Below are 25,823 nucleotides of genomic sequence, written 5' to 3' on the forward strand. Positions count from 1 at the left end.
AAGAATACAGACAAGCAAACCCAAACCAACGCACAACTAAACATTTTGATTTTAGATTACATCTGGCTGCTTGCTGAAGCAACTAGGTTATGGTCAATTCACTGGCTATGGTGTTGTGGGTGGAGCATACAAGTCAAAAACTGCTAGTTGTAACTTAGCTTTTATAGTTAATAGAAATGTCATAGAAAAAATTCCTTTATGATAGTTTCAATGTTTTCCATGCTACAATGAAATCAAGCTGAGACATTTCCCTAGGGGAAAAACCTCCTGTAAATATGCTAAAACTTTAAAAATTTTTCTTTTTCCAAATGGCAGTATACTCATTTCACTACTTTCTCCTGACTTTAACCCCATCCTATATGCCAGCCTGATATGATGTTATATAATGAACAATCAATATTTAAAAGAAAATTCATCAGGAATAAAAAGCAGTTATACGCTGTTCTGTTTCCTATGCCTCTTTTCCCCATTCTCCTTTACACACCAAGCATCTGTAGGGGTTTTTACGATAAGATTAGGGTCATTTCACGTTCAATTAAAATTACTAGATTGTCATACAAAAAGAACCCCCACAGTATTAAGATGCAGTCAAAAGTCCAACTCAGACTGCTTGCTGTGGCACCAAAACAAACAAGACAAAAGGGATATAATACACGCCAATGCATATGAGGTCTCTTAACTGCTGTGTACAGCTGAAGAATGAAATTCCTACACTCAAAAGCTGCTTAAAATCCCTTGTCGGCTTTGGACATGGCAATAGACAGCACTCTCCACTACAGGTCTTTCTTTTTTAGGCCAGAAAAAATGTCTTATGTGTACGGTGTATATATATAAATTAAATATAGAGGTACAGATCTCAGGACAGTCACATCAACTTCAATCACAGACTATTACAGCATGGATAAATAACCACAGCATTTCTTGAAAGTGCATCACATAGTAGCTGAAATCTCAGTAGCTGCTCCATTTTTCAACATCAAAAATACAGTCATATACTTTTAAGATCTAAATTGATTTGACTGATAGTAACTGACTCTGAAGTACTACATTTATGTTTAGAAATCTCTTTGCACACGCTCTAGAGAACCAAGTCACACTTGCTATTCATACATTAGTTCTGTAAGTGGTGGTGTAAAAGCTTTACATTCAAAGAATTAGTCAGGAGATCTGCAGGGACTTTATACTCCAGTTTGTCCATGGAGTCAGCCTTACACGAACAGAAGTCTAAGAATTCCAGAAAATGTCCATTATCAGGTAGAAATAAACAGTCATAGGTTGAAGAGCGAGACAAAGAACAGAGCTACAAATGGAAAATAAAGTCATTTGAGCTTTTAAAATTCAGAAAGGGCTGAAACAAAATCAGACAAGATAGCTTTTTATTCCCTAGTTTATTCTTAAACCCTTGTTTTGTTAATCTCCTGTTTATCTTCATCTTTATAGGTAAAAATAAGCATTACGTGACCACTTCAGCATGGAATTGCACTGAAGGAGATCAACCAAATCTAGCATCCAATAAGCTTTAAAAATGCATTGAAAGTAAATAACTTTTTCATACCTGTATCAATACAATGATTTGGGAAATACATCCCAATTATCTAGATTTATCATTCAAATGTTACCCATTACTGCCTGTATCAAAAATAAATAAATAAGGAGAAAGCAGACTCTTAAAACTAAATACCATAAATTATTTCATAAACTAGTTTTAGCAATGCCACCAAAACGAAAGGGAAAAGTTAGAAACTTCTAGAATAGCTCTAATCTACCATAAAGTGAGTTTAGCCAAGATTTTCCCATAAGCTTAAACATTCAGCATTTAAAGATTCATCCTGCATATTTCTTGTGGGATAGATACATGGTGTATAGAGTATAATGGCCTAGCACAATACAAATACAGAGCACAGTGATCAGGAGCAAAGCTTCCCCCTAAATGGGATTTTTTAGATTATTGCACTCCTTTCTCAGATCATAGGTACTCCAGTGACTCTACTAATTGCATCCCACTGACATCCAATCCCTAAAAAGACAACTTATTCTATCCAGAGTGACTTGGAAGATCATTTCACACAGCTCAATAATGACAAATATTTGCCACAGGGCTGCAGAAGTTTATGCAGAAGTTTCTCAGCTGGACACTCATGCACAAGCATAAAAGCAGAACAAAGCAACAGCAAAAAACAAAACAAATATATATATAGCTTCTGTTACAATTAGCATTACAGCAAGAAAGGTTACCACAGTGAAAAAGGGAAAAAGAAAAGAACAGGAAAGAAATACACACCTATATCCAAAGATCTCGGTGAGCAGAAAAGACTCCACAGAAGACACATTTCCAGAAAGAAAACTTTCTCAAATGGCAGCCAGTCCTTAAATAGGGTCTAGGAGAGGTGCAGCCAGGCTCCACCCCTTCCAATCACACAGCAGAATTGCCTTCACCTGTGCTCCCAGGGCTGACTCAGTACTTGCCTCAGGTGATCAATCAGTGGTTCAGGCCATGACTCAGCAGTTCCCATACAGCTTCTAAGACCCAATTTTTAAATTTTTTTTATTTTTTGTCAAAAAATGTTACATTACTTGAAACAAAGATGAGTGCAACAAAGTAAATGTTTTTTCTTATATCATTCATATAAACCACTTGATTGCAACAGTAAATTAAGCAATATTACTCACCAAATTTCAGCATATTTTAGATCTTATATCCTGCTAGAAGAAAGCTTTCTATTCTGGTCATTGCATTAGTTCCTATTTCAGCAGTGTAAATAGCTAAAAACTTAATTTTGTGCTGTCAGTGACACACACCGATGGCTTCATTTTCTTTATGTAGTTCTTCCAAACACAGCTGATCTCCATGTTTTTTCTTCTAATATAGTCCCTGCCATTCTACCCGTGACTATCGTCCTCCCAGATTCTCTGAAATTCCTGGAAATTTCTGGATTTTCTGTGAAAACAAGCTTTTTTGTTGTTGCTGTTATTGTTTATGCCGTTTATTGAAGGTACAGTTAAACGATTTACAAAAATTACTTCATCAAAATAAAATTATTTAAATAGCTATAAAATATAGATATATACTCATATATAAATTCATATTTGAACTTCAGCAAATGGCACTTCTGCAGTCTGGTTCAGCAATACTCCCAACAAAGCTGACCTGTCATGAAGTTATAGAACTACAGATGCAGGTCTGCAAATGAATACAAGCAAATCATTCACACCAAGACTCACACACTGAAAAATAGAGTCCACCTCTAACCTTTCGTTCTCTCCGTTTCTTACCACTTGTGAAATGATTGGTGTCTATACCACAACAAATAAGATAGCAGAAAGAATGTTTTCTTCATGTAAATCAATTTAGGCAAACTGTAGAAAAGTGCTGAATGTTAATTAAGCTAGGAGTTAGACTGAAATTAAAACTAATTTCAGCTGTAACTGTAAGGAAGTCCACAACACAATTTAAAAGAGAAAAATATCCTGAGTTGGAAAGGACCCACAAGGAGTCATTGAGTCCATCAGACCCATACAGGACTACATAATAATTAAATATATCCTGAAAATGGAAAGTAGAACACAAGAAAGTTCCATGCCAACAACTAGGAGCCTTCCAGACCACAGCAGCTGCAATAATCTTCTTATCATTCTACACCATTTAAGCACCTGTGAACACTCTGTTCTTTTTCTCATAAGAAACTCACTCAGAATCCATTCTTAAATCATAGAATCACCAAGGTTGGAAAAGACCTCTAAGATAATGTCATCCAACTGTCCACATATCACTAATATTTCCCACTAAACCAACATCTTTCTTGAACATCTCCAGGGTCAGTGACTCCACCATTTCCCTGGGCAGCCCATTCCAGCATCTAACCACTCTTTCAGATAAGTATTTCTTAACATCCAACACGAATCTCCCCTGAAGCAACTTGAGGCCATTCCCTTTAGACATATTGTGAGTTACATGGGATTAGAGGCTGACACCCACCTCACCACAATCTCACTTCAGGTAGTTCCATAGAGCCTCCCTTCTCCAGACTAAGCACTCTTTTCATTCATTTTGAGGTCACTTTTGGAACCTACAGAATGTATCTTTCTGTTTTAGGACAGCTGGAGCTGAAAAACTTTGTAAGCCAACTCCAAATGTCCACCATTTGGGGCACCATACACGCAAGCAGCTCCCCACAGGTGTTCCTTTGGCCTGTCCCATGTCCTGCCCCAGCACAGCACTGGGGCAGCCCCAGCCATGAGCTTGTCCCTCGGGACAAGCCAAGATCAAGCTAGAATATAGTCCTGACTTAGTGAATCCAATGGCCAGGCATGGCTATGGGGATCGTGAACCTGGCCCTGCTGCAGCCTCACTGGGTTAGTGGCTGACAGGATCGGGGCTGAGGTGGAGCCCTGGGCATGGACAGAGATAGGGAGTCCTGAAGTGGGCAGGGTATTGGTGCCCCCCGATCCTGAGATGGGAATCCTGAAAAACATTTTATTATTTGAGCTGAACAGCCCCCCAGCCAAGCTGTTTTTGTTGTTGTTTTTCTTAAAACCCCAGTGTTTTCTAGCCATAATCCCAATCCCCAGTCTTTTGGCAACTTTGCTTTTTCTCTGACTCAGCTGCCTGCTTTAGAAAAGTGAGGATAAAATTTCAAGAAATTTGACACGCCTGGTCATAGTGTTCTCAAAGTGGTAAATATTACTACATCACAGAACTATGAACAAAAGGCCAAAAAGGTCATTTTATTTCATTGTGACTAGTTACATCTTTCTTCAGAGACGCACTGCAGATGGAAAATAAAGAAAAATATTTTGATGTCTTTCCCTTCTCCGTCTCCATCTCCCCACATTAATGCATTTACAGCTGCTGTTGAAATATAATTTACATCTTTTAACCTTATCTGTATCATTTGCAGGAGTTAAGATAACACTTCAGGATTCCACTACTCCAATTCCCATGGAAACTGCAATCAAACTGCCAAAAATGGGACATAATGCTTTAAACTAATCACTTTTCATTGGAGAAAGGCTTTCTTTTTTGCTTCTTTATTTCATTATTTTTTTTTTTTCAGAGCCGTTTCCATGGGATCAGAAGCCATTGCTGGTTGCTTAATTTTACATAATTAGGTGTACAGGCCCTTTAAACAATTAGGTGCTCAGCTCTTTCAAATGTGACTCATTTTCACTAGGCTTCTACAGGAGAATTTGTGAGCCTGATTCTTCTGCTATCCCCCTGAGTGTTAAGCCATTAGAAACTTGTGAGATCAGTGCAGTTTCACCAGTTTGAAATCAGCATCCAAAAAATGCCATCATTTAACTTAGAAACAAAGTTTTCAGAAGCATGAGTGAAAGAGAAAACATACATTGTTTGCATCCCACAAGGTAGTTCGACACTGTTTTGAAAGGAATAACTCCTAGTCTGCTACTGTCAGACAGCACAAGAAAAGGCTATGTATCAGGAAAGCCTGACTGCAGACACAAGGATCTAACAGATGTCCTTTGTGACTTTCTGTTTTCACATATGTCACCTTTATATTAGTTGCTCAACATATAAAAAGAAGAAGTAATAGAATATCAGGTGCTACTGCGAAGAAATGAGAAGTAATATCAAGAAGCAATTCTTTTGGCCTTTACAAATTCAGAAGCCCTATTTTGCTATGCAGTTTCTTGAACAAGTGCTCCAATGCAAATTTTAGTTATGTTTCAGTTTATAGATTATCCCTGCACTAGGAAATTTCCTATGGCTTAAACTCAAATTTTCAAATGGCCTTCTGAGTCCAGTTTCTAAGTTAATGTTAAAGATCAGATGATATACACAGGTACTCATGAGGCTGTATACAACTGGGTGTGCCTCTGCTCATGTTCTGCAAAAAATCCAACCATTTTAGGCATGGAAGACCATTAATTCAGATCATGATACTGGCCAAGCAGAGCAGCATAAAGAAATGTCCAGCTATATCTCAGTATTTCACCAACAAAATATTCTAAAAATATATTGATTATACAATTAAAGTTTAACAATATCAAGTAACAATTTGAAACCTACCATCTTGTCTTTAGAATTATAACAAAGAATGGCTGTGTGGGAAACTATTGATCACGGCCTGAACCTTTGATTGACTACCTCAGGCAAGCAATGAGTCAGCCATGGAAACACAGGTGAAGGCAATGCAACTGTGTGACCGCAGTGGGTGAAACCTGGCTGCACCTCTCCTAGGCTCCATTTAAGGGCTGACTGCCACTAAGGAAGGATTTCTTTCTGGAGATTGCTCTTTTGTGGAGTGTTACTGTAAGCCTTCAACATCAGTGAGCATTTTCATTTATTATCGATTATCTTCCCATCAAGATAATTTTCCTTAACCAAGCATCTGTTTAATCTCTGTTTACTTATTGTTTGTACAGTGCTATTCCTATTAAATCCTTAGACAAAATGTGAATACATCTGCAGGTATGCAGCCGACTATATGGTTCACCCATACTGTAGGATGATGCCCTTCTTATTACATCAAATGCTTTACAAATAGGATTTGAAAATAGTAATGTTTGACTAAATAAATGTCAACAGACTGAAAGACAGTTGAAGAAATCAGTTTTCCTGGCAGAAACCAATGGAAAGTTCTGTGTCTAGTGGGTTGACCCCGATTGGCAACTAGGCCCCCACCCAGCTGTTCACTCACTCCCTGCAGTAGGACAGGGGAGTGAACCAGAATGGTGAAAGTGAGAAAAAATTTATGGGTCAAGGTAAATACAGTTTAGTAAGGGAAGAAAAAAGTGGGGAGAAAAAAAAAATGTACTGAAAAAAAGAAAAAGCTATGAAAAGTCAATCGCTACCTCCCACCAGCAGATTGATCCCCAGCCAATTCCTGAGCAAAAGCTATGATGGAAAAGCTCCCCACAGTTTCACTGCATGATAGTATATAGTCTGGAATATTCCTTCTGTGACAGCTGTGCCTGCTCAACCCCCCCCCCCCCACAAACCCTTTGTCCCCACCAAACCAACTTGCTGGGGGACAAGGTAAGAGACAAAGAAGTTCTAGCTGCTGCAGTAGCACAGTTAAATACAGGCTAAAACATGGTCACAAATCTGTACTGTGGCACAATATGAGCTGCTAATAGAAATTAACTTCATCCCAGCAAAACCCAATACAGTCTGTAAAACATCAGCCACTGTATGTTAAACATTTTCCCTGTTACCAAGCCACAGAAACTCAAAGACATCAAGCTTTTTCACTCACATCCTTAGTTCTGAAGGTGGCTCTGGGCAGGGCAGCAATGATCATAGCCATAGATCCTGAGCTGCATGAAAAGAAGCATGACCAGCATGATGAGGGAGGTGATTCTGTCCCTCTGCTTTGTGCTGGCAAGACCTCACCTGGAGTACTGCGTCCAGATGTGGAGTCCTCAGAACAGGAGAGACAAGGACCTGCTAGAGTGTGTCCAGAAAATGATCCAAGGGATGGAACACTCCTCCTACAAGGACAAGCTCAGAAAGCTGGGACTGTTCAGACCAGAGAATGGTTGGCTCTGTGGAGATCTGATAGTGAACTTTTGGTATCTAAACAGGGATGTATGAAAGAAGAGGACAGACTTTTTAGCAGAGTCAGCTGTGACGGGACAAGGAGAAATGGTTTTAGACTAGAAGATACTAGATTGAATATAAGGAAGAGGTTTTTTACAGTAAGGGTGGTAAGGCACTGAAACAGCTTGCCCAGAGGTGTGGTAGATGCCCTGTCCCTGGATATGCTCAAGGTCAGGCTGGAGGAGCTCTCAGCATCCTAATTAAGTCATGGGTGCCCCTCTTCACTGGAGGAGAGTTGGACTAGATGGCCTTTAAGGATCCTTTCCAACTCAAACAAATTTATGATTCCACAATTTAAAAGGATAGAATAATATCACAGAATGGCCTGGGTTGGAAGGGACCACAATGATCATCTGGTTTCAACCCCTCTGCTACACACAGGGTCTCCAGCCACCAGGCCAGGCTGCCCAGAGCCACATCCAGCCTGGCCTTGAATGCCTCCAGGGATGGTGCGTCCGCAACTTCCTTGGGCAACCTGTTCCAGTGTGTGACCACCCTCTGTGTGAAAAACTTCCTCCTAATATCTAACTTAAACCTCCCCTGTCTCAGTTTAAGACCATTGCCCCTTGTCCTATCACTATCCACCCTCACATACAGCCCATCCACCTCCTGTTTAATATGCTCCCTTCAAGTACTAGAAGTCAACAATGAAGTCTCCTCAGAGCCTTCTCTTTTCTAAGCTAAACAAGCCCAGTTCCCTCGACTTTTCCTCATAGGAGAGGTGTTCCAGCCCTCTGATCATTTTAGTGGCCTTCCTCTGGACCCACTCCAAGAGCTCCATGTCCTTCCTGTACTCGCCCCCCCTAAATAACTTAGAACCTGACCCTAGAAGATGTTGAAACTCTCCTAAGAGAGAAAAGCATCCTCAGCTTCCACAACTGCATTTTCCTGGAAGGACACAGTAATTAGACTCCATCTTAGAGAAGTACTTCATGCTTAAGTGAGACCAAGTGCAATCATTAAAAACCTCAGCAGTTTATGGAGTAGAAGGAGGAATGAGACCAAAGTGACTAAAATATTTAAATTCAACAAATTTTTGAACTTGATGAAAACTTGACAGTTTTGTTTAAACAGATTTTACTCTTGTAGTGTGATGAACAGAACCTCCTGAGGTACAGAAACAGGATGATCTTCCTTCAGGTCTCTTCTGGCCTTTCCTTCAAAGTCCTCATATTTTCATTCAGTCTTCTTCCAGACTCATACTTTAGAAGCTGCTCTTTCTGAAAGGCTCACAGCACTGAGAGAAACATACACTCCTGAGTTCAGCATGCCTCTGGATTCTGTGTGTTTAGCCCATAAATCACCACACCTTCAGCATCAATGTATACACTGCACAACAAAAAGCAATTCATCCATTTTGATCTCACACCTTACATTGAAAAGGAACATAGAAAAGCATTACAATCTCTGAGTATTACAAGTGAAACAAATATTATAATAATCACTTTTCAATTTTTCTGTACTATTCTGTGTCTCTGTGATTCTTGAAAAAGTAAATGAAATTTACTTAATTTCAGAGGTCCCATGTGTTATATTTATTATTCATCTCTATCTTCCAAGCAAGAATACTGTTATTGTTTGCAAAAGTCATTTTTCTGAGTCTCATCATTATTGGTCTCCATTATGTTTTTGTTAATCAGTAATCATGTATCAGTGTCTTGCTCATTTGTTCCATCTAGAAGATAATTCCTGTCCTCAGATGCCATTGGTTTGAATAGGAGCCTCCTGCATACATCCAATTGTTTGTCCTTCCTGTTTGTGGGTTTTCATTTTGTTTTAATACATGAAAGGAAATGAAAAAAAGATAAAATTAAAGGAAAAAAAAAAAAACACTGGAAAAACAAATTGCACGTACGTAATGATAGAGTCACCACCCTCCCCCTCCTCATCTGGGTTATTTTGGGTCACATTTCATTTTCACATCAAGAAAGAACTGGATGAATAGTGAATGGGAAAGTATCATTATAATTGGAATCATGCTGTTTTATGCAGGCCTGCACATCTGGAAGAGGGTGGGAAAAGAGAAACAGAAGAGTGGGAAAGGCTGGATTCGTCTCACTAGACAAACCAGGGAGTCTGGAAAGCACATGTAGTCTGGTTACTTAAGTTACAGCGAAAGTTAGCAAACCAAAAAGAAAATGTTTGCCAATAAGGCATTTCTCTCCACATATTTTATGTTCAAAAGTGCTTCTCTTCTCTTTTTTTAAGCTATACCCCAGCCACTTCCAGTGGTTATTTTCTTTGAATGTAGGGGCTATTTCTCCTCTGCCAGCACTGGTGAGCACAACTAAGGTGGCAGAGTGATTCTTCTCCAGCCAGCCTACTAGTTACACATTAACAGGAACAGCGCTGCTACCACAGAGCCATTTAGACAGGCAAACACATTCATTCATGTGATTGATAAAATGTGTTTGCTTTGTGTTAAAGAATCTATAAAAGCCTTTTCTAATGCTGCTATTGAAAAACGTCTTAGAGGTTTCCTTACTGGTAAACAACTGCAGTAGCTTATCTGGGTCACTGTAGTGTTCCACACTTAAGTCTTAACTTAAGGTTTCATCTTGGACATCAGCTCAGTCCCTGGATAGGCAAAGCACAGAGGCATGGCTAGTCTCCATGACCGTGAACTACCATCCACCCTCACAAAGGAGAGGAGTAACATATCAACCAGAAGGATGCAGTTTTGTGGTCACACCACAGACAGGACAAAATGCCTTCTCACTTCCACTTATCCAAAGAGCTCCAAAACATACAGCCAGTCCATTTTTACATTACAGTCTAGAAGAGAGACAGTGCATGCTGTTTGCTAAATAAATACTACAGAAGAAAGCCAGGAGGCTACATTAGCATTCACAGTGACAGTATGGTACACTGTGAGGAAGTATCGCATAACCCCAGCACTATTATTTTAGTTACCATTATTTTGTCATCTCCATCTTATTTAGCTCTCCATATATATTTCCCAGTCCATCATACAGCATAATTACATTCAATGAATGAGCTCTCAAGTTACATTACAAAAAGAAACTCATTCTTAGAAGTTTCTAACTGAGTTGTAAGCAATTAAAAACATCTCTGAGTGCTTCATTTAATTTTCTTGAATGGGAAAAGTCTTAGAAGTAGGTAGAGGCAATTTCCTTTGCGGAAGGACCATGAATTCATATTATGGCATATGAATAATGCATTGTTCCATTTAAAACATCTGAAGAGCCAGCATGGTCTGCTGGCAACATAAAACAGAGGAGACTGGAGTTCTGCAAACAAGTCAAGCACAAGTCATGTAGTGCCAAGGAACCCTATTGCTACTCCATCTATCAGACATGGAGGCCTATAGAAGAAGGAACCTCATCTTGTCCCAAGCACAAAATGGGTTTGAGAGATGTCAAAAAAAAAATTATATTAATGAGTCTGCTTCATTTAGGACAAGTGATTCGTGTCTTACAGCCATTTGACAATCAAATGAGCAAAGCCCAGACATTTCCAACTGAGAATTCAGATTTTATGGGGAAAAAATTGTTGCCTCTGTGCTAGTCTGAAACAGTGACTGAAGCAGCATGTTTATCAAGTCAGCACTGCAAGATTTCATAACTAATCTTTTCTAATTCAATCATTTTATAACTAACTAATCCATGTTATAACTGTAATTTTCAGATCTTCGAGAACATATCAGCTCTATTAATACTGCAGCTGCAATTCTGACTGTAGAGCTCTACTGAACTTAATGGCATTTTGTCCTTGCTGGGCTCAGTAATTCCTGGCTAACAGGTTCACCTTAAAAACACAGCCAAGACAATAGGGAAAACAGTGCCAAAGCATGTTTAGGACTGTAACTGGATTTGGGATCTTCCTTTCTTTCTGAGAAACAGTGAACTTGTTAAAAAAATACAGCTATAAAAGCAAAATCTTTGTTCTGAGTTAATGTTTGCATAATCAGGACCGACACTAGGGCATTTTTGTGCTCTGGCTAGTTTCAATGCTTTCTTAACAAAATATGGACTGATTCTCCATTATTTCTATTGACTCTCTGGACAAAAACTTCTTTGTGTATTACGGGACCAAAAGCATTACACAGAGTAAATATTTGAGCTGAAGGTGTGCTACTGATAGGTTTGTAGCCACTATCATTATTTTATGTTGTTCATGTTGCTGGCTTGCATCCCACTTTGTAACACAGTAAAGTAAATGACTGCTCAGAAAGCTGTTGAACAGGAATGAATCTCCCGCATAACATAGAAATTGCAACAGATGATTGCAGTTTTAGACAATAAAGATCTTATTATTTTTAATAGCTGGGAGAATGAGGTTTTCTTAGAACGCATAATATACAGTAATGACTCACAGGCTATTTTTGAATATAAGAATTGCAGAATCACATAAGTATAGTGGTTGAAAGAGACCCTGTGGAGGGTCCCATCTGCTTTAGTTCCCCCACTGAGGCAAGCTCCCAAGGGTCGGTTACACAGAAAAGGCAGGTTTTGAATGTCTCCAGAGAATGGGACTCCACAGGCTCTCTGGGCAGCCCGTTCTGGTGTTCTGTCACCTTCACAGTAATTTCCTTTTCCTCACGTTTGTATGGAACTTCTTATGCTCCAGTTTGTACCTATTCCCCCTTGTTCTGTCACTATGCAATGCTGAAAAGAGCCTGGACCTATCTACTTAACTCCAACCCACTAAATATTTATAAGTATTTAGATCTTTCCTCAGTGTTCTCCATAGTTCCAGGTCTCTCAGCCTTTCCTAATAAGGGAGAGGGTTCCAGGCCCCTCATCACTTCTGCTGAACTCTTTAGATGTTCTCTGTCTTTCTTAAACTGGGAGCACAGAACTGGACACATCCCAAATTTGGCTTCACCAACGCAGAGTAGAGGGAAAGATTTACCTCCCTCAACCTCTTGGCCATGATTTGTTTAATGCTCCTCAGGATACCACTGGCCTTCTTGGCCACAATAGCACACTACTAGCTCATGGCTCTTTTCTGCCAGAACACCTCTGAAAAGCTCTTATACAGCAGGTATCTGTATCCTTACCGATCAGTGAAGTAAAGACTGAAGAGAAAAAGGCTTTCAGTAACTCCACTTTCTCAATGTCCTCTGTTACCAGGGCACCGATCTCATTCAGCAGCACATCCATATTTTTCCTAAACACCATCTCAATTTACATTAGCATTATCTAGAAAGGTCAATATTAAAAAAAAAAAAAAAAAGACTACTTATAGAGAGGATGAAATTCTACTCTATTTACTCTATTTAGTAGCGTGAGGTTCATCTCACTTAGCCTTAGCTAACTGAATGGTGGATTACTGCATTACTGCATTATGTTTTTCAGCTAAGTATTCCTATGATGGGATGAACAGCTTTGGGAAGACACCTATTACTTTGATCAAACTTTAGAATTAGCCAAAACAATCACTCCTGGTAAATGCAGCTTTTAGAAATCAAAGCAAGGTGAGATCAATTCATTCCTTACTTTTGTTTGTGCTTCACTGTTAAGTACATTACTACAGCTGTAGTAAGATATCACTGAGAATGATAAAAGAAGGCTGAAGATTGGCCTTTGTTAAAAAGGAAATTCTTTCACTGTGTAGGGATAAACAAGTTGCATTTAAGTTATTCCTGCCATCAACACTTGCCTAAATCCTATTTTACCCAATAAATTGCACAATTGAGATATCAGTAGTATTAGCTGAAGAGTTAGGTAAATAAAGCTGGCAAAGCTGACAGCATGATATAATCCTATTCTTTTTCAAATACCATGTAAACATTATTCTTATCTTATTCTTCTTGTAGCTGAAGGCCAAAAACAAACCAAAGAATTCAAAATCTTATTCTTTCACTCACAGCTTGAAAAGATACCTGAACTTGTACAGGGTAACCAAAAATAGGGTCATGTATATTAGATCTTTACAGGATCCAAAAAAAAAAAAAAAAAAAGCATCCTTGATTTTCTAGCACAGATTTAAGTCAGAGAATTTCTACCATATATGATGTTGGAATAATGTCATGGTATTTCTTCTTCCATTGAAGTTCATATGAAGTTCATTTCTGCAATATAATACAGCATTTCAAGAATATATTTTCCTCTTTGATTTTTGCAGAAAAGAAAATAAAAATTAAAATTAAAGAAGATAACTATTAATCGCCAGAATGAGCTTATAGGAACTTCAACCTACAAGTTTAATAAATGTTTGAAAAATAATGTCATGTATGTGTAATATGTACACAATTCCCCCTTATTCTACAAGATTTGCCCCAGTTAAGTAGCAGAATCTTCTCTGAATAAGAATCAAAAGTACTGCCCGTAATTTCTGGGCACATAATCTACATATGCTGAAATGGAACCAAGCATTGGATCAGCGAGTATTGTCATATATGTTGATATTTTGTTGCCTAGGAACCAGGATATCTTTTAATTCTGTCTGGGGACTTTTATTGGAGAGAAGACAGGAAGACAAGAAAAGTAGAGAATGGATAGGAAGTTTTGGGTTTTGCTATAAGTTCTGGAATTGAGAATTTTAAGCCAAGCTGTCATCTGGTTTTTAAGTCACAAGTTACAAAAGAGTTATAAACAAGGTAGAATTCTTTAATCAACGCTGAAATCATTTCTATGGTTTGAATACAACAAAATTTATGGGCTTTCCCAAGAAATCAGTAAAGTTCTGCACTGTAAAGAGTCATGGCATCAGAATACAATTTTGGTTGGAAGTGATCTCAGAAAGTCTCTAATTTGTGTCTGTCTGTGTCTTGAAAACCTCCAATGACAGAGGCTACACAACTCCCCCTGGGCTCTTGTTTCATTGCTTAGCTGTCCTTACAGAGAAAAAAAATTCTCCTTGAACAGTTTGATCCTCTCTTTTCAATAAATGCCTGCTGGCTCTCATCCTCACACTATGCATAAGGTCTGGCTCCTCGTTCTCACTACCTTCCTGCAGGCACTGAGGAGTTGCTGTTGGCCTCCCATGACATTGCCTCTGTTCCAGGCTGAGCATGCACCATTCCCTCAGACTCTTCACATGGGATATGCATTCCTGCAGCCATAAAAGTGGCCTCTGCTGAAGACCAGGTGACGTAACCATAATACTGCCTCTTTCTATAAAAAATAATAATAATGTTAAGGTGGGGAAAAAATAGATGCTTGTAGGAAGAACGATTCATGATCCAAAACAGTGGAGCCCATGTTCATGATATTAACATGGTATCATCACTTCTTAACAGTGGACAAAAAATTACATATATATTTCAGAACTGATGCTAATACAAACGTTAAGTCATCCTGGTAGCTAATAAATGCACAGCTTTTAGCTGATGTATTTCTGTGTCCCTGAAGCAAGTTAAGACTCTCTTATGAAGACAGTCTCTATAACTTTCTGGACTCACAGACTTCTACTTAGCATAGTCCTAAACTAGTGCTCAAAGGATTAATGAAAGTAACTACATTTATGCCCAAAGCACATGCTTTCTCTGACAGCCAATATTACAATGACATTAATATTGTAATAAAAGCATAAAAACAGAGTTTTAAGTATTCTTTGCCACCCTCCAGATAAGATACTTCCAGAGACTCATTTCTTTGCAGATTTGTAATCTGGACACTATACAGTAAAGGAGTGTTTTTCCTCCAAATCTGATTGATAAGCAGTTAACTCCCTGTTGTCTCCAGCTAGCTTTGAGTGTAAGTGAAGAAAATATATTGACTGTTTATGTCTTTATTCAGGACTTCGTGATGATGGTAGAAGTATATATCTGATACTGGAGAGAACTGAGCTAATGCTCCATTCTTGTACTGGACAGTAAGTAAGGAGCCACTGTTTCCTAACCTAAACAAGACCTTTGGAACACAAACTATCAAAACTCCAGTGGAGCACTAAATCATCACTATTTTTTTTTTTTTTTTTTTTTGCAGAAAATATATAATCTGTAATACAAATCAACTTTTGGCACTCAGGCCACAGAGCTTCCACTGACATTAGTCCTAGCTGAGAGAGTTAACCAAATAAAGGCTGTTGACTGGCACAGAATCTGCCATCCGTCTGCTTCCCTTAGATGGACCGCATGAACCAAAAAAAGACTTATTCCTAAATTCACCTTGTTTGACTGCAGCCTCTGGCAACACCTCAGGAATGCTGTGACTCTCCTGTGCTGTGTAAGAACATGCTGCAACTATGAAGCATTACTGCTGCTGCAAGAGAAGCAGGTTGATTATACAACACAAACTGTCTAGTATCAGATTGCGTTACCATTTCCCAGAACCAAGAATACGTGAAGGATGAAAGAAGATGGTCTGCTACAGATAGAAATTTCAGAAGGGTACACTACCAATGCAAAAATGATCTTTTATTATCAGTAAATTGTAATACATAATTTCACACTTTTCTACCTACCTCTAGAAAGGCTTCAAAGGCCTAAAACATTTGAGTTGCTCTGGAGGATATGAGAAATGTAATTATGAGTTTTCTAACAAATATAAATTTTACTATCCTGTTGTACAAGATCATGGCATATATGGCAATAGAAATGTTCTCACTGGATGTTTTTTCACTTTCTCTGCCAGAAACTCAGCCAGTCATCACAGATCACCAGACCTCTGCTAAGCTGGACAAATGGCTTCCATGCTTAGGCAGATGAGGATCCTGTTGTTAAGATGCTGGCCTGACATTTTGGTTTAAATCCTCATTCTGAATTTTTAGCATGGTCTCTGTAGGTGATTTAGTATCTCCATCCATATGATTGTTACCTTCAAAGGTGAAATAAAAATATTCCTTTCACATTCCACTCATTTTTAGACTTCCAACCCTTTTGGGAAAGTACCATCACTTTCTCCTTGTGAGATCTACACAGTATTCAGGAGTAAATTAAGTTCAGGTAGCTGGTCATTTGGAAAGCAGCAAAGACCTTAGGTCCTAAACTGAGGCAGAATGTTGACTACAGAGCACTCAGCAGAAACCAACTGCCTGAGTTTCCATACTTGATTTTGGGCAAGGTCTCTAGTCAGCTCTGAGCAACACATCTTGCTCTCTGCAGCACTCAGTTTTAAACGCACATATGTGAGCAGCAGTCACAGTCTAATTGATGCTCTAGGCAGTAATGAAACACAAGGTCATAGCACAAGTTATACCTGAAGCAAGACGAATGTGGAAACACAAGATACAAACATTGTAGCAACAGCATAAATTATCTAGCATGATTAATTCTACATTTATAGCCTGTCAGCATTCCACTGGTCACTTAACAAGAAAAGACAATTCAGAAATGCTCTTGGCATTCACAAAGCCATTTGTATTTCTGGACATAATTTTTTACGAGAACTATGAAATAAAATTACTCTACAATGATACTTCAGGGGAATATTATGAACAAATAGGGTGGCAGGAGCAACAAGTTTTGATGAAATAAAAGATTGAACAATCTTTCTTTTGATAGTCTGAGCACACATAAGGAAAACAGAACTTATCTAAGAAAGAAATTGGAGCTTCAGGCTAAATCCTCTGTGGGCATAAATCAGCTGCACAGTTTTATATAAGGTGAGGAGCTGGACCTGAAAGTACTTCACCCTGCTGCTGCATTATCAAAGAGCTTCTATTCTCCTCTCTTGCTCACCAGAGCTTGAAAGGAAGCATCCCATGAAGGGCTTGCCAGAATCCACATGGTATATCTCATTGCATTTCCTCATCATATCCCCACTGCTGATGACCTCTGGACCCTTCCTTTCAAATCCTCTGTGTCCTGATACCCCCACTGCACAAACATGGTTACCTATTTCCTACAGAAATAAACTTTGGCCAGTAACCATGGACATAGTTTATGCAGTCAGGAAAACACAAAAAACAACTCTCCATTGTGAAGAAAAAAAAAAAGAGAGAGACAGACAGAACGCTCCTGTTCCCACTCAGTGACCCCATCCCCACTGACACCAAAGCGGTAATTTTTCTTATCTGAGGAAATGTGACCACATGGGAGAAGATTACTTGCTGGAATATTACCGTCACATTGAGCAATGCCTTTCTTTTTCCTCTTCTGTAATCACGGTACTGAAAGATAGATCTGACAGGAATTTATTGACACAGACTTTTTATAGATCCAGTTAAAAGGTCCCCAGACACTCATTCAGCTTCCTGTACATATAGTACAAAAGCACTGCAAAATCATTGTTGGTGAAAATATACTTTGCTCTCAATAAGCAGGGTAGGAGAGAAGGGAAATCCAAAAGACCATAGAAGACAGTGGTTTAATATGGAACACTACCTGTGTTAGTTTGCCATAACCAAAAGGAAATACTTTCTCTTATCATTAAGGGAATTGTAAGACATGGCCTCAATTTTCAGCCCTAATCTATCTGATCTTTGGCATATGTCTCCCTCACCTCATTTCCCTATCTTAACAATAAAGACTGGTTCATTCACTTCATTTATCTTGTCAAATTAGACATGTACACTAACCCTTTCACCCTACATAATGTGGTTGGAGTAATGTATGAGAGTCCTAAGAACCTCATATCCAGCCACAAAAAGAATATTCCTGCAGTGAAACACAGAAGCCACAAAGCTTCCTAAGGAAGGAACAGAGTACATCAAGTAAGTTCCAGAAATATATACACTAATTATATCTTTAATTTTATGTACTTTCAGAAACTTAACTGAACGTTCCAGCCAACTGTCACAGTAATAGCATCAATACCAGTTGAAGATGGAAAATAATTTGCTTTAGCCTTTTGGTTTCACATGTTTCTCCTCTTTTGAAGCTGAACTTTTTTTTGATGAACTTTTTTATGCATTAGAAAGAAAACAAAACACCAATACATCTTGCTAAAATGGGAGCAAATTCCCAGCAGCTTTTGTGCTATGGAACAGTGGGAAACAAATATACACATACTCTTCTTCCATTGTAATGAAATTCTAACCATACTTGTTTTGAATAGGGCAACAGCAAAAACAGCTGAAGTTTGAAATGTGACACTCAGCACACACATTGTCCTTAATAAGAAGTACATGGTGTGCTTGTATTTGAGGAAGACACGTTTTTAGCTTTTTTCTTAAAGTACTAATAGGCTGAAAAAAATAAAAAATCCCTTCTCATTTTAAGCCAGTGTAATAAAGCTGTCCTTTTTTGACACCGCTACAGTTACATCTGCCCAGTCTGACAAGCTAATGTGTTGCTGAAATGAATTGTGTGTGGAGAAAAGTTCACACAGAGATAACGTTATATTTTCTGTTGCAAAGAATGAGAGAAATCTGAGTTGAAACCACCTAAAAGTAGTTATTGATCCATAACAGACCAAAGACTGGCTCTGAAGTTCTGATTTAACTCAATCTAAATCTCAGATGAAGTCAGAACATCCATTCCTTCTGCAAAAGTGTGTTGTCACCTGTGTACTTCACTGTGTCCTGAATTGCTTTTGCACCCAGCTGGAGGCCTTCCTTCCCTTCTCTCAGTCATGCAAGATTTCAAAATGCTGTTTCTGGATGTCCTGCTTACTTTGTAAGTTCAAGGCCGCTTTCCTTCTATTCTGTGAGGAGAAAGAAATTGTGATCTTTACTGTATACTGTTGCTACCACCTTCAACTATCTACAGAGTGTGACTCTCCTTCAAAACAGACAACAGTTTCCACAGCAGTCTTCTGTTCTTTTCTATTCTTTGACCTACTTATGGCCACATTTATGCTTTCATCTGTGTGACCGAGCCTTAGTGTATGTAGGATTTTAGCTGGACTGACTCCTGACTACACAACCAGCAGTAGATCATGCTGCATGTAGAGCTGGGCTCCATGAGGCCTACTGAGAGAGGGGGCCCAAGAGAAACCTCTTTTCCGTTTCATCAAGGATTGGGATCAGAGCAGCACGGCTCCATATATCATTCGTGTGATGTATATGCCATGCATACCACCTAGGCCTTGAGCCATTATCAGACCAAACCACAAGTACAGGTTATGTGCAAGACAGCAAGCAAAAGCAATACCATACTCAAACTATTTTGAGCTTGGTCATGCATAGTCCAGGAACACGGCCATATAAATCTCTCAATTTATGCACACCTGCAGGAAGCAGGGTGGCACGGCAGATATCCAAAGACTGATAAAAATTTCAGACAATAGAATAGAGACCCAGGGCATAGAGGAGGCCACTGGTCCTGATATGCAGAACCTGTGTATCTCTAGAGAGATCAAGGGCAGCTCAGAAACAAAGGCAGACAAGAGCATTCATTACAATCTAGATGACTCAGAGCAAACTCTCTGGGCAGAAACAGGAAAAGGGACGTGTTTACAGGGATGTGAATGTTTATATCACTCATTTAATTCTGTGTTTAGTCATGGCAGTGACCTGCCCACTGTCAGCTCCTCAAGTCTAGCAATGCTCCATAAATAGTTGTGACCTACAACCCCTACCCCACAACCACTCTTAACAACACTGAGCAAACTTTCTGTTCAATGCACTACCACAGAGAAGCCTCAGTAGTGCACGGTCTTTCTCAGATCTTAGCTGGTTAGAAATTTTCAGCCCAGCAGATTCAAAGACTACTAATACTTCATAATATTACAACAAGCCAAAAAACAGGTTCTAAACCACAAAAACAGACACCTCATGCCTATTACCCTAGCTTTCTGATTCAAATAATGGTCTGTGACTGCCAACACAGGACACGTAAGTAAGATTCTGGCACAGAAGCAAGCAGTGCAAGATCAGTTATCAGGGGTTGCATGCTTTTCTCATCTGCAGAGAAGACAGACATCATTTTCCAACTCCACGGGATTTCAGCAGAAACAAGACTCTGTGGCCTCAGGAAGAAGAGAGCTTCTCAGCCTTAGTCAGAAAAACAATACACCAGATATCATGTATGGCATAGCAGTGCTACCTGAATATAACACAAAAGTGCAGAGGTAAAAGCCCACTGTCAACCTCCTTTGCTTCTCCATGTCCTACACTCATCTGCTGACAACTAGCTAATTGTAGCAACACTTCTAAATACTTCTTGGTTACCTACAGAATTGTATCTAAGAAGGCAGCATTCAATGCTATCGTTTGGCTCACAACAAGGTTCTAGTACCATCTTTTAGCCCTCAGTCTGAGGCACTGTGAGTTTCATGAAAACAGCCCCAGTCTCGATTCTTATCCCAAAGTTGTCCAAACAGATTTTTTTAATTATTTATTTATTTTTTCTTGGCTGGACATCTTCCCAAGTCTTAAAAATATTTGTGAGGGGAAATACAAGTAGAGTGTTGGGACTTCAATTTCTGAGCTATGCTAGGACAACTGCATTCTTCACCAGTTGAAACAAGTCAGAGAATCACAGAATGGTTGAGATTTGCCAGGACATCTGTAAGTCACTTGGTTCTAGGGCTGCTTGCCCACAACCATGTCCAGATGGGCTTTGAAGATCCACAAAGAGAAGACTCCACTGCCTCTCTGGGCTCCCTGTTCCAGGGCACAGTTATACAGTAAAAAACCAATGTTTAGACAGAACACCTCGTGTTCCATCTTGTGTCCACTGCTTCTTGTACTGGCACTAAGCACCACTGAAAAGAGCTGACTCTGTCCTCTGTGCACTCTCTCTGCAGGCATTTGCACATATTGGTATGATCCCCTTGTCCAGGATGAGCAGTCTCAACTCTCAGTTCTCCTGTCTTAATCATCTTGGTAGACCCTCACTGGAATTTTTCTAGTGTGTCCATATCATTCTAAGGCATCCACCATGGCAAAGCCATAAGCTAGACTAAAGATTAAAGGCAGGAAATGGTGCCAGAGATGTTTGTAGGAGGTTCCCCAGGGATGTGACAGAGAATGTCAAAACAGCAGCTTTTTGAGATCACATAGGTGATCTTTGACATCTGTCATTCTGAGAATCATAGAAAAGTTTGGGCTAGGCATTCTCAATCTTTAGTCAAGATCAGACATTTTCTGTAATGAATGATAAAAATCCAGTGCTGTAGGAAGTGTCACAACTACCAGCTGTGCCTGCAAAATGTACATTCCACCATAAACCTACAGGTTGCATCTGCACCAAGGATAAAGAGAAAAACAGTAGGCAAGGTCACAGAGGAGAAAGATGTATTCCACTAATTTCTGTGATCTGCACAAGGACAGCCTCTATGCAGGTTTCTGTAACTACAAACAGGTTACTGAATCTTAGACATCATGCATTATATCCTATTTGCTATCACTGAATCATATAGGAGTAGAACTATTTTGCAATGGCCCACAGACTGATGGAGGAAAACAATCTGTTGTTAAAGAAAATCTCACTGGGCTACAGCAGACAGAATGTAGATATGTATAGTTTTAGTTCCCCTGGAACAGATATGAAAAACAAGTTAGGCCACCACTGGCCTTCACACATCATTGTTTTGGAGATACTCTGTGAAACTGTCTTTTACAGCTATCCATACTTCTCAGCATGCTCCAGTCCTTGATATTATATCAGATCATGTCCGTAAATTGTCAGAAGTCAGGAACTGCTAGCTTTTGTAACTGAGTGACAACCCTACTGTCAAGGCCACAAGAAAAGTGCTTATCACCACAGAATATACAGTGTAAATTTAGTACAGATATCCATGTAGGGTATCATTCAGCATTCATTATAATTATTCCAGCCTTGAAGCACAGAAGAAAACTTTACTATATTAATTTGTTTTATAGCCTCATTTGTTTTATTCACCTGCACCCAGCTTGACTAAATATTCAGAATATATTAATTCATGACCAGTGCTTTTATCCAGCATTGGCAGAAAGCTACATCTTCTTCATCTTCTGCAGACCTTGACAAGACTAAGTTTGAAGCTCATCACTTTACAGATTTCCCCTTATTCTACAGACATGGCTGAAGAACAAATGTGTACTCACTAGATGATTGTAAAACTTCATTGTTCCTTACAGAGTTTTAGCATATTTTTCACAGAGGGTGATTGAGGGAAAGGCTGTTAGACTTTGGCTGGAAAACCATATTATAAAACAATGCTAATCAAACTACTAATGACTATCCCATGGATAAGTGTGGCCAACATTGTTCTTTGGGAAAAAAAAAAAAAAAAAAAGAAGTGCTAGTATTGTTCAGAGATACTAAAAGAGAGTTCTTTTGAATACATTTGACAATAAAACACGTTGGCACCATTTTTATATAAAAGGTCTAATGCTTTGGATATCTACCTGAACATCAATGGTGCCTCTTCACTGGAAATAAAATATCAGTGATGCTCCATTTTGCCAGACTTTCTTCCTTCCAATCAAGATCAACTTTTCAGTCCCAGCTACAGGGTAAGAGTAACAGGTCAGCTCTAAGTATAATAACTATAAGCTCTAAGCATAATAAAGTAATAAGACATTTCCAAACATCCAAAAGATTGCGTTTCACGATTAAGCTGCTATAAATGCTATTTAAACAAACTTATCCACCACTAAGACCAATGTTGACATTACCCTAGATTTATAATGCATTTTCAAAGGTCATTAATATTGTCATCATCAAATATCCAGCATTTCTTCTCTGGAAAGAGAGAACTTTTCATATATTTGACCTGATAGTATAAAAAAAAATAATTATTAAAAAAAAAAACATTTTCCCATTTTTCTGCAAAACTTTTGATTCTCTGTTCTAATTTAAGACAAAAATAAACTATACATATTCTGAAACCTCAACCATTGCACCAAGAAGGATCTCAGCTTCTGAAGCAATTCTCATCTACCACAACAGACAATCTATTCTGAATGTATCTAAGGCAGATTTCTAAATGGAAGTTGGCTTATACTACTACTAAGTTTGCAGATAACACCAAGTTGGCAGGAAGGGTCAATTTGCCTGGGGGGAGGAAGGTCCTACAGAAGGACAAGCTGGATCACTGGGCTGAGACAAAAGTGATGAAGTTCAACAAGACCAAGTGTTGGGTCCTGTACTTTGGCCAAAACAAACTGAGACTTGGGGCAGATTGGCTGGAAGATTGTGTGGAGGAAAAAGATCTGGGTGTGTTGGCCAATTCTCAGCTGAACATGAGCCATTAGTGTGCCCAGGTGGCCAAGAAGGCCAGCGGCATCCTGGTTCATATCTGAAATATAGCAGTCTTATCCGCAGGAACAAGGAGGTGATATATCTCTCTGTACTCAGCACTGGTCTTAAGCACCATGTTGAGTTTTGGGTCCCTTTCTACAAGACAGTGAGGCCCTGGAGCATGTCCAGAGAAAGGCAGTGAAGTTGATGAGGGGACTGGACCACAAGTCCTAGAAGGAATGGCTGAGGGAGCTGGGATTGTTTAGTCTGGAGAAGAGGAGGCTTAGAGGAGATCCTATTACCCTCTACAGCTACCTGAAATGAGGTTGTGGTGAGGTGGGGGTTCACCTCTTCTCTTGGGTAACTAGTGAAAAGACAAGAGAGAATAGCCAAGTTGCCATTATCAAGTTGCACCAGTGGAAGTTCAGGTTGTGTATTAGGAAAAACTCAGAAAGAGTAGTCAAGAACTGGAATGAATCCGAGGAGGTGGTGAAGTCACCATTCCTGGAGGTGTTCTAGAAACATGTAGATGTGGTACTAAGGAACAGGGTTTAGTGGGAACACTGTTGGCAAGTGGACAGTTGGACTAGATGATCTTAAAGGTCTTTTTAACCCTTAATGATTGTATGATTCACCCTGAATGTCCTTATTGAAGACAATATGACATTTCCACACCATTTCTCACTCCATAATCTAAACTCTTCTTCTCTAAGAAAGTCCTGCAACAGATCAGAAAAGATGCAAAGGCATTTCATTTTAACACTAGACATCTACAATAAACCAGATGCGTGGATGAGAGTTGACCTCTGAATGTGTGCACCTAAGACTAGTATTCTGGCATATTTTTGTGGATAGTGGTACAAATATCCATCTCCACACTGTTCTCTACCACATTTACTGCAAGTAATTTTACACAATTTGAGAGAAATGCTAATAACATCTACAGAATATGACTGCAAATATCAAATTTTTAGTTACTGAAAGTCAGGACAGTCAGAAAAATCTGAATACGACATCCTAATGTGACTTCATGCTCTAAGAGAAAAAGAGCTAAAATTTGAAAACGTAGGTTCTTTCCACACATTACCAGGTTGCTTTACAATCAAAATAATACTAAAAATAGAAATAAATTTCTTCTTCATGCTCTTAATACTTTGATTAAACCAAAATAGCATGGACATCCAAGAGCTGGGGACATCACTAAAGTAAGACTGGATTAATTTTGTGGACTTTTCATTGGAGCTTGGATGAAGTTTAAAACTGAAGGCTCAAGAGCTGTGCTCTGGAAGAGAAAGGTCTGTGTGATTTAAAGCCTAATGCATTAGATGCTCAATAAAGAGCCATAACTGAGATGCCCACTTGACCACAGATCTTTGGCTCACTCAATAGATACTGGAAAAGGTATTATAAAACATGCAGACTCTTGCAAAAACTCTATTTTGGAAGGCAAATACCTCAAACTTGACAAAAGTTTAGAAAAATAACTAGGCAGTACAAAAAGGATGTTTATCATATTATATTTCCTTTTTAAACATAAGCCTACTTTCTTTTATTAAAATAACAGTATGTATGTGCTTTATCTAGATTAAGTTATCATTCCATCTACAAACAAGTACTGTACATCCCACCCATCCCACTTTGGAAATACTCCAAGTAAAAGAAAATACACTCAGTAAAGGAACATCTCAGCCTTATTATTTGATTGTTCTGAAGAGCACCTTTTGTGCAGATCATGTGTTCTGCTATACCACCCTTGGAAGCAGTCAAGAATCCCAGAGTATCTCTGATGCTTGCCCAAGGCCTGGCACACCAAGCATATTAATGTGATTTAATACGTTCAAAAGGGCATATTCCAGCCATTTCTGAAGCTGTGTTTGCTGACTCACTTTCAGCAAGCAGGTACGTCAGGTTTTGTGAGTAGACAGCACGTGATATGAGCCAAGGTTCATGAAGAAGTAGAGGATGGTCACCCACCTAGTAGCCATTCATTCATACCACTAACCTTTCTTTATTGAGAAGAGCGTTACCAGGCAAGGGAACTGAACAATGTAAGGCCACTTCAACTAAGGCAGGAATATATCACAAAACATGAATTTAACACACCTAAGTTGTATCTAATGAGTAATCTCTACTATACATTATATCAGACTGGATTTTAATTAACTCAGAAGTCACATGAACTTTGTATTAACTGGGAAGAGTTCACATGTCAGTCAAAGGAACTCCACTGAGGAAAAGGAGTTATGACAGTTAGGTTGCGGCATGAAGGAGATACTGACAACAGGATCGAGACTTTTTAAA

At 39.0% G+C, this 25,823-nt stretch overlaps 1 protein-coding gene and 1 long non-coding RNA gene across 8 annotated transcripts in view; both read right to left on the minus strand.

The window, feature by feature from the left end:
- LOC107311182 (uncharacterized) overlaps positions 1-25,823 on the minus strand; it is a 301,670-nt gene that overhangs the window by 227,835 nt on the left and 48,012 nt on the right. The window contains exon 9 of one of the 7 annotated variants that reach the window (XM_085543047.1): positions 22,688-22,788. The exons of the other annotated variants lie outside the window; for them this stretch is intronic. The gene's annotated coding sequence lies outside the window, so the exon portion shown is untranslated. The remainder of the gene's footprint in view (positions 1-22,687; positions 22,789-25,823) is intronic. 7 annotated transcript variants of the gene reach the window in all.
- Positions 4-15,632, minus strand: LOC146761319 (uncharacterized). Its single transcript, XR_014944585.1, has 2 exons — positions 14,476-15,632; positions 4-9,313 (listed from the first exon to the last, which is right to left on the minus strand). It is a non-coding gene; the product is annotated as an uncharacterized LOC146761319 (long non-coding RNA).

This window comes from Coturnix japonica, chromosome 3, assembly GCF_054131305.1.
Source record: "Coturnix japonica strain WE chromosome 3, WE-NBRP24, whole genome shotgun sequence".
In the NCBI taxonomy this organism is placed as follows: domain Eukaryota; kingdom Metazoa; phylum Chordata; class Aves; order Galliformes; family Phasianidae; genus Coturnix; species Coturnix japonica.